We start from the raw sequence: 9,418 nt of genomic DNA on the forward strand, positions 1-9,418 counted from the left end.
TCTGGCCGGTCCGCGCCTCCTCCACTCTTCGTCCGGGCCGAGCCTTTCTCCTCCTCGCCGCGCTCTGGCAGGTCTGTTGCTCCTCCACTCTTCGTCCGCGCCGTGTCGTTCCCCTCCTCGCCGCGCTCTGCCCGGTTTGCTCCTCATCCTCCTCCTCCTCCTCTCTTCATTCGGGTCGTGCCTCTGTCCTCCTCAAGTCGCATTTCATCTTGCCCGTCCTCGCTCGGTCGATTCGTCCGTTTAGAACCGCGTCTGGATTTGGTTTTGCTCGTCCTCGTCGTCGCCGGTTTAGATAGAGAGTCCCGCCTGATTTGATTTTGCTCGTTCTCTCCGCCGTTCGTTCGTGTAGAGTCGCGTCTGATTTGGTTCTGCTCGTGCTCGATTCGTCGGTTTAGAATCGCTTCCGAGTTGATTTTGCTCGTCGCCGCCGTTCATCAGTTCAGAGTCGCTTCTTCTGATTTGGTTCTGCTCGTCCTCGCCATCGTCCGTTTTTCCTCCCTCTCGCCGTCGCCCCGATGCGCTCGCGTGTTCTTGGTTCGTCTCGTCGAGGGTCTACGTCTGGTTTGCGATTGAGAAATTTCTGCGTGCGCTTGCGTTTCGTGTTCGGTGTCAGCGCGAGTGTTACAGGAACGGTCGGGTCTTGGTTTTGAAATTGGGTTACGGCCGGAAATGGGGAGACAGAGAGGTTTGTCGTGCTAGTTGGTTCCTAGGCACCGTCACCTCATCGGTTGTTTTCAAATCTCAACGACTAGCTTGTACGTGTTCGTCCATTAGAGACAATCCCTTTGATACTTTTGTTACTTTGTCCGCCTGATTTGATTTTGCTCGTTCTCTCCGCCGTTCGTTCGTGTAGAGTCGCGTCTGATTTGGTTCTGCTCGTGCTCGATTCGTCGGTTTAGAATCGCTTCCGAGTTGATTTTGCTCGTCGCCGCCGTTCATCAGTTCAGAGTCGCTTCTTCTGATTTGGTTCTGCTCGTCCTCGCCATCGTCCGTTTTTCCTCCCTCTCGCCGTCGCCCCGATGCGCTCGCGTGTTCTTGGTTCGTCTCGTCGAGGGTCTACGTCTGGTTTGCGATTGAGAAATTTCTGCGTGCGCTTGCGTTTCGTGTTCGGTGTCAGCGCGAGTGTTACAGGAACGGTCGGGTCTTGGTTTTGAAATTGGGTTACGGCCGGAAATGGGGAGACAGAGAGGTTTGTCGTGCTAGTTCAACTGGGTTCCTAGGCTCCGTCACCTCGTCGGTTGTTTTCAGATCTCAACGACTAGCTTGTACGTGTTCGTGTTCGTCCGTCAGAGACATGCCCTTTGATACTCTGGTTCCTTTGTCGATTCTGATTGTACTAGCTTGGTTCGCCCACCGTCGTGCTAGCTTGTTTCACTTTCTGCAGGCGTGTGTGCTCTCATCCTTGATGCAGGGGTGATTAGTTACGGTTGTTCTGATGGGTGTTACTGCTTGTTTCTGTTCTTTTCAACTGGTTATTACTGTACTTTCTATCATGCTTTGCTTGTGTTCCCATAGATGATGATGTGTGTTCAGGGGTGCAAATCATGTAGGCCGTGGGTGCCATTTCTTGCAGGCAGGTAGAGCAGAGTGCCTGACTAATTGAACACCTGCTGCTGCTACTGTTGGACAAGGTTTCCTCCCATTGTTATTTCCATTTTCATACGAGTACTAGATGAGGTGCTGCTAGTTAGTCCCCCCTACACTTCGTTCTAGATTGCATAGCATAACTCCAGAATTATTTCATTGACACCTGGGCATATAATTCTATTGTGAGCGGAATTTATTTATTTGTGAAAGCACGTTCATCACATATTTTTTATCAATGCTGCTCACTTTTGCCACGCCCCTTTTGCTTGTCCTGTTAAATTTTATGGCATCAACTTGGAGCAAATTTTGTACTCACTGGTTAAAATATCGAGAATGCTGACTTCTGTATTAGTCGCTATGTATGCCATGCCATGCACTTCGGAAGCCTGTGCGTGATTAGGATTTGGATTGCATATAGATTTTATGCTATGTTTGTTTATAACCTGGTTGTGACCTAATATAGTGTAAATCTGCTAATTTTTTTATTTAATCTATGTTCAATGCAAGTAGGTTTTGTTCGTAAGTGGTATTTATTTTGTGTGTGTATGAACATTGATGCCGTCAATTTTTCTTATCATAATCATTTACCATGGTGTTCGACAATACATTTCTACGGTTCTTTATTCCCTTTTGAGGTTATGATCACTTATGTGTTAGTATATACTAGCTATGATGTGTTTTATTCAAGTTATTAACCACATCTCTTATAGATTTGCCTTGAGTTTATATGACACTGTCCGTTTCTTTGTGTGTTTCTTGTGTGCAAGCGCTCCATTGTGTGTGTCTGACTGTGTGTGTGATGTGCCCCTATCTATGTATGTTTCTTTGTCCATTTCATATGTGCAAGGCGCTCCATTGTTTGTGTGTGACTGTGTGTTTGACTGCTTAGATGGGTGATTATGATTGTGTTACTGCTTATATGGTCTGTCCAATTGGTTTCTTCTTCATGCTTTGCTTGTGTTCCAATGATGTCTCCTCATATATGGGGATGTGTTCAGGGATGCAAACCATGTAGGCCGTTTCGAGCAGGCAGGGATCGAGAGACGTGCACTGGTCAGGCTTCTCTCCTGCTGATAGATGATGATAGGCTGAGCAGAAATGTTTGACTCTTGTAACACTCACTTGCTTGGCTTCCACTCCTTTGCGTGGCCGATTTGGCATCCAATGCATTCCATGCCTATCTTATTTATCTCACTCACTCATCATAGCACCATTTTCCCTTTTTGTTCCTTATTTTTTGTATCATAATAATCATGTTTACCGTGGTGTTTGGCAATACATTTTTTTTGTGATATGTTTCGTTATGTCTTATGTGGATATCATATTCTTTTTTTTGTATTACTGATGTCCAGTCACTGGAATAAGCTTTTCTAAGTATTTCAGGTAGGACATAGACATGTCACATTTGCTCTTCCTTGTGTTGCTACGGACACTGGTGGGTTGGGTTTGCTTGCAGCGAGGTATATTTATGTTTTTTACATTTTGTGATGCTGATGTCCATAGTCCCAAAACATTTATTTAGTCATGTTTTCCTTGTTCACTTCACAAGATTATGTATTCATGCTGATAGTATGGTACTCTTTCCAGGACTGAGAATTCTACAAAGAATCATTGGAATATGTTTTTTACATTTTGCGATGTTGATGTCTGTAGTCTCAAAATGCTTATTTAGCCATGTTTTCCTTGTTCACTTCACAAGTATTCATGTTGATAGTATGTCTTTCCAGGACAGATAATTCTATTGGAATATTTCTTTGAGAAAGAAGTTAGATGTCTATGGCACCAGAAATATTTTGGCAATTCCAAGACTAATTGGTCATGATGACTTCAAGCATAAATAGAAGACAGCTGATTCTGAGGGCCATCTTGATCTGAACAGCTCATTATTCTAATTTTAGCTCACCTCTACAGTCATACAAACTGGTATGCCAAGGACTGCTCAGGGTTCTTTTCGCTTTCTATTTTACCAACCAAGGTAATCAAATTTGATCTTCAGCTAGCAAATTTATAACCTTATGGGAGGGAAAGGTTTGCATGTACATGAGCTCTGATTATCTACATATATACTTGAATTTCTTTGGATTTGTCGGACTACTACTATTCTACATGATGTTCTCCATGATTCATTTGATTTGTTGATTTTATTATTTTCCTAGTGGGCTCTTTAGGTTCATCTTGTGACACAAAATACAATAGTGGTACATGCAGAATTTGAAATTTGGTGATAAAGAAAAGGTACCTCCTAATTTGCTCTGTCTCTCTTACACTCGTCTTTGTTTATATAACAGTAGTGACCTCCTGGCTTGTAGTTGGGTAATGCAGAGAGAGATTTGGAATTGAAGCTATATAAACTAAAATAATGCAGAGTTGAAGCTTTTGAACGGGAAGCTTGAACAAACAGTTTACTTTTTCTCATGTCTTCGATTAGTTTCATCGTATCTTTGTCTGATTCTTGTGTGCAAGCACTCCATTATGTCTGACTGTGTGTGTGACCATGACTCTGTTTGTGTGACTGACTGTTTGTGTGTGTGACTGACTGTATGTGTATGTGTTTCTTTGTCTGTTTCTTGTGTGCAAGCGCTCCATTGTGTCTGTGTGTGTGTCTGCGTGTTGACTGTGACTGTGTGTCATTTTATGACTGACTGTATGTGTGTGTTTGTGTGTTGACTGTGACTGTGTGTCATTTTATGACTGATTGTGTGTGTTTGTGTGTTGACTATGACTGTGTGTCATTTTATGACTGATTGTGTGTGTGTTTGTGTGTTGATTGTGACTGTGTCATTGTGCAAGCGCTCCATAATTACCTATTGGCACATCATAATGCATGGATATTTCTGTATAATAAGGTCATGGGCATGTCATTTTTTGACCTACATACCTTGTAGTTGGTAGTACCATTGCCCTTTGGACATTCTTCAATGCATTGCTCTATATTTTCCTGCATCAAGTATGATGATTGTGCTTAGAATGTGTAGAATCCAAGGGTGGATGGAGGTTTTCATGATGGCTAATTTGTTTTGTTATATGGTTGTTCTGATGGTGTGCTTCTGGTGTTTGAACTGAAGCCGTAGATTTCCTATCAACTTGGTCTGTGTTTGTATGGTAATCCCTCTCGAATTTAACCCCTTCCAGTTTTGTACACAATATTTATCTCACGGTTGGTAATACATTATGCATTTTAGCTAGTTATATAGTAACGCCATACTTCTTTGGACGTTGTTCTGTATATGCAAGTGTGGTGAGCTCACATATTGTGTCAGTATCTACCTTCGCAGCTGAATTATTTCCGGGCAGGACAGAGATGCAGTGTTTACATCCATGGCAGAAGGTTTTTTAACAGTGCATCAAAGGTCCTTGGACTCAAGAGGTTTTTAATTGCACTCTGACTTTGCTCAAGAAAAAAAAAGCTTTTGCACATTTTATAGTTATATTGATGATATTTTTCTACAGGAAGATGACAAAATTATTGACCTTGTAAACAACTATGGACCACCAGAATGATCTCATTGCAAGGTAGGCAAGCAATGTCGGGAGAGGTATTCTTTTGATTGTTTTATTTTTATATGGTTTGCTGAAATGCATTTTGCCCCTCTGTTGATGCATTGTAGGTCAGCTACCAGAACTTCTTGCTGCTGATCCTGGGATGTTTCCGAACATGCTCCCAAACATGTTCAATTTATCCGCCCTAGGACAGGTGACTAGTGTGCTCCTTTTATGATTCAGTGTAGCTAGTAGTCAAATCGTGTATAGTCCATTCTGTCATCACAAAGCAACCAGGTTCACTCTGATTTGCAGTTTATTTGGTGATGACAGCATGAACCCACCTGATCCACTTGCTATGCAGCATAAATAATGATGTTATCGATCGGTCGTACTAACTTTAACACTTCTTTATTATTCAAAATGTTTTGTTATTACTTCCTAATTCTTTCTTCTCTTTGCATCGATCCACTTGCTATGCAGCCACTGCCATGACACAGTAGGTATGCTTGATCTTTTTCTTTGTGCTTGAGATTTTTCTTGTTCTGTAATGCATATGTCTGACCACTCTTTTCTTAGGCTACTCGGCATGCTCGGCGTGTTTACCTCGGTGGACTTCCTCCAATCGCTAATGAACATGTAATTGCCTTGAGTAACTTGTTATTTCTTGGAGTCTCTTTCTCTATTCGCAGCCCATGCTAACTATTTTGTTCTTCTTTCTGCAGACGGTTGCTCTATTCTTCAATCAAGTTATGGCCGCTATTGGGGAAGACACATTTGATCCAGGTGATGCAGTTCTTAATATGAAGCTGATTTTTGAATTCATACAAAACATCTTAGGTGGCATAATCATCTAACTCTGTGTGTGTGACTGACTGACTGTGTGTGTCTGTGGCTGTGTATGTTTTGTGTGTGTGACTAACTGTGTGTGTTCTATGTCTTGTGTGTGTGACTGACTGTTACTGTGTCTTGTGTGTGTGTGACTGACTGGCTGTGTATGTTTTGTGTGTGTGACTGACTGTGTGTGTTCTGTCTTGTGTGTGTGACTGGTTGTTACTGTGTCGTGTGTGTGTGACTGACTGACTGTGCGTGTGTGACTGTGACTGTGTGTGTTGGCTGGCTCTGTGTGTGACTGTCACTCTATGTGTTGGCTGACTCTGTGTGTGACTATGACTCTGTTTTGGCTGACTCTTTGTGTGACTGTGACTGTGTGTGTGAATATTGCATTTGCTTGATGGTGTGTCTTGTATGCTTTGCGTGTGTTGTGTGCTTTGCGTGTCTTGTATGCTTTGCTGAATGATTGGTGTGTGTATTGTTGTGGTGTAACACTGCCTTTGCCGGTCCCAAGCCCGGATGTGAAAATGTGGAGGGAGCTGCAATTACCTTCTTTGTATTGTTTGCATTGCACGCAGTTTACATTACCTTCTTTGTGGTTACATAATGTGATAGCATGTGATTCAAGCTTTGAAATGCATCCATCCTTGCTATGAAAATTCTAGGCATGCCAGGAACTTCCTGATTCCTTTCTCAAGCTGTATGAGATCAGTAGTGTTTACTTACGATAATACCAAAGGGAAGCGAATGTTCGATTGTTCTGGGTGGTGTATGGCTTCACTAGAAAATAAAATGCAGTCTGCCCTTGTTCATTTTGCTTAGGGACACCGACAGTCGTGCTTTGCGCACTAGATGTTGCTGCGGTGCTATCTGTTCGGATTTGTTTCGTCTCCTAAATTAATCCTACTGGTTTTAAATCTTGTCGGTGTGGATGTATATTGTCAAGTAAAAACGTCCCAGGTTGTTTGTCCCAAGTAACTGGGCGCTGCTAGCTAGGCAAAACGTGCTCAACTTGCGTCGGTTCTATACCGATGTTGTGTGAACGCGCTCTGTGCCCTCGGATGCATCGCATGGATCTTGGCGTCACGATCGTCATGTGAGGCGTAGAAATTGTTCGTGCTAACTATTGGTGGAGTGAACGTTCCCTATATCCCCCCTTCCTCGCTCCACTAATGCCACTCCCCCACCTTTTCCTACCCCGTCTCGCGCTTCGCTCCGCATGTGGTTCATGGTTTCTTTGTTTTCGTTGGTGATTCGAGCGTCTTCGACCGCTGGGAGTCTAAGTTCTTCATCGGCTCTAGCATTGGGTAAGGCGTACACTGCTCCACCACTCCCTCTTTTTTGTTTTCTATAGGGTACATTCCGCCGTGGGGTTCGATGGATGTTGAGCGGTTGACATGGCGGCGACAGCAGTTTTTGATTCACCCGATTGCTGTGGTTTGTGGCGTGTTAGGGGGATTACAGTCGGAGGTTTGTCAACATGGCGTCGCAATTGCAGTCGTCGCGGTGGTGATTTGCGGTGTCAAGGAGGGGTTCCCAAGATGTTGGGGTTGCGGCGATGGGGAGGGATTAAGTGCAGTGAGCGTCGTGGCCACCGCCGCAATAAGGCGATGGACATTAAGCCGCAATAGGGCCATGGTCATTGACGCGTTCAATTTTTGCAATTTTGTTGGGGTTGTGAAGAGTTCGGTTTTTGCAATTCCTTCTCTTTCCCAGGCCGCAGCCCAACCACTTTCTATTTTTATTTTTTACTGCTTCCCTTCCATCCTCATGGGCTTGCAGCCCAACCACCCAGTCGACCGAGCGCTTGTTTTCCTTCTCTTGTAGGAAGCACCCGTCATGGGATTTTCTATGTATAGTGCCCATGACGGCAACAGATTCCTCGCTCTCTTCGTGTTTTTCAGGGATTTTCTATGTTGGAAGCACCGTCATGGGCCGGCCCATGAACGATCGATGGGTGTGCAAGAGGTTGACACTTTGCCGCAGAATGCGACGAATAGGGTTTTTCCCTGGTTGTAGCGTTGCACTGTTAGCCACTTGTCCACCATCGGGTTCGTGTTTAATTAAAGGTCATGACATTGTTAAAGAAAAGGCGTTGGGTTTTCACTGGTTTTTTGGCTTTTTTCTTTTTCTTTTTTCACCGTTTTTCTACGTTTATTTTCTCTATTTTACTGGTTTTTTATTTTCTATGGTTTTCTTTGTTTCTTTTTTTGTTTTTCACTAGCTTCTTTCTCTTCTTCATTTTCTCCGCTTTTTTTCTTTTTCTCATTTTTCATTGGTTTTCTTTTGTTTTTCTATACACATTTTTGGTATATATCTTATGCATTTTTGTAATATACATGTTTAATATTTTTTCAAGTATAAGATTAAGATTATTTATTAATATTTACTGAATACATGGTCAACATTTTTTCAATACATAGTTAATATTTTTTAAATACCTGATTAATATTTTTACTAGAGGGTCAACATTTTTTCTGTACACATTTTACATTTTTTTAAATCCTTGATTTGAAATATAAGTTTAACATTTTTTTCAATACATGGTCAACATAGTTTCTATAAACTTTTATCATTTTTTCAAATGCTTCATTCATATTTTTGAATATATGGTCAACATTTTTCAAATGCTTGATTAACATTGCAAATACAAATGCTTGAATTAACATTTTATTTAAATACATTGTCAACATTGTTTTAATACATGATTACATTTTTCTAGTGTTAAAAAACATTTTACTATACACATTTAACAATTTCTAAATGCTTGAGTAACATTTTTTAAATACTTGTTTTAAAAAATTCAAATGCTTGGATTATCATTTTTTAAATACATGATCAACTTTTTCACACATGTTATATTTTTTATACATTTTTAGTATACATGAGGAACATTTTCTCTATGTAAATTTAACATTTTTTAAATGCTTGCTTAGCATTTTTTAATGTTTTATGTAAAATGTTTCATAATATATTTATTTAGAATACTTGTAAGTATAAACGAAAGTAAAAAAATGAAAAATGAAAAACATGAAAACATGAAAAAAGAAACAAAAGAGGCAGTGGCCTCCCGCGCACTGGGCCGGCCCATACGCTCGTGTGACTTCAGCGAGTCGGAAGGTTGCCTCGCTATAAGTGAGGTATAAGAGAAACGTACATCCATATGATGGAAACCCCTCGTGTTTCTCCCTTTAATTTGAGTACTAAATAGTATAAAACTACTATAATTCGGCCTATGGTTCCAAAATACTATCAGATTTTATTTTTCATTGATAACTATCAACTTTGGGGTCGGCTATTTCAAAAAACCCAAATGACCGAGTGCATTAAAATTGATCACGATTATGACAATGATGGCCCACTCGTTGGAGCTGACGTGGCATAAAATGTTAACGTTGTTGTCTCTCTTATTACTCACTCCGTGTTCTTCCTCATGTTGCTCGCTCCCTGATGCAGCCATGGAGGATCTCGTGGTCGACGCACACGCTCACCACCATGGCCAGCCAACGGGAGGAAG

At 41.6% G+C, this 9,418-nt stretch overlaps 2 long non-coding RNA genes across 4 annotated transcripts; both read left to right on the forward strand.

Moving 5' to 3' along the window:
* Window positions 1-9: 9 nt before the first annotated feature.
* Window positions 10-3,505, forward strand: LOC125531705. The gene is made up of 3 exons (XR_007293444.1): window positions 10-685; window positions 1,190-3,047; window positions 3,315-3,505. It is a non-coding gene; the product is annotated as an uncharacterized LOC125531705 (long non-coding RNA).
* A 17-nt stretch (window positions 3,506-3,522) lies between these two features.
* LOC125531704 lies at window positions 3,523-6,011 on the forward strand. Of its 3 annotated transcripts, none has more exons than XR_007293442.1 (7): window positions 3,523-3,822; window positions 4,863-4,954; window positions 5,038-5,100; window positions 5,196-5,281; window positions 5,551-5,570; window positions 5,647-5,706; window positions 5,793-6,011. It is a non-coding gene; the product is annotated as an uncharacterized LOC125531704 (long non-coding RNA). The 3 variants fall into 3 exon arrangements; XR_007293443.1 differs by lacking the exon at window positions 3,523-3,822 and adding an exon at window positions 4,276-4,689; XR_007293441.1 differs by lacking the exon at window positions 3,523-3,822 and having other exon boundaries at window positions 4,740-4,954; window positions 5,793-6,003.
* Window positions 6,012-9,418: the final 3,407 nt, after the last annotated feature.

This window comes from Triticum urartu, unplaced genomic scaffold, assembly GCF_003073215.2.
Source record: "Triticum urartu cultivar G1812 unplaced genomic scaffold, Tu2.1 TuUngrouped_contig_7891, whole genome shotgun sequence".
Taxonomy (NCBI): Eukaryota; Viridiplantae; Streptophyta; class Magnoliopsida; order Poales; family Poaceae; genus Triticum; species Triticum urartu.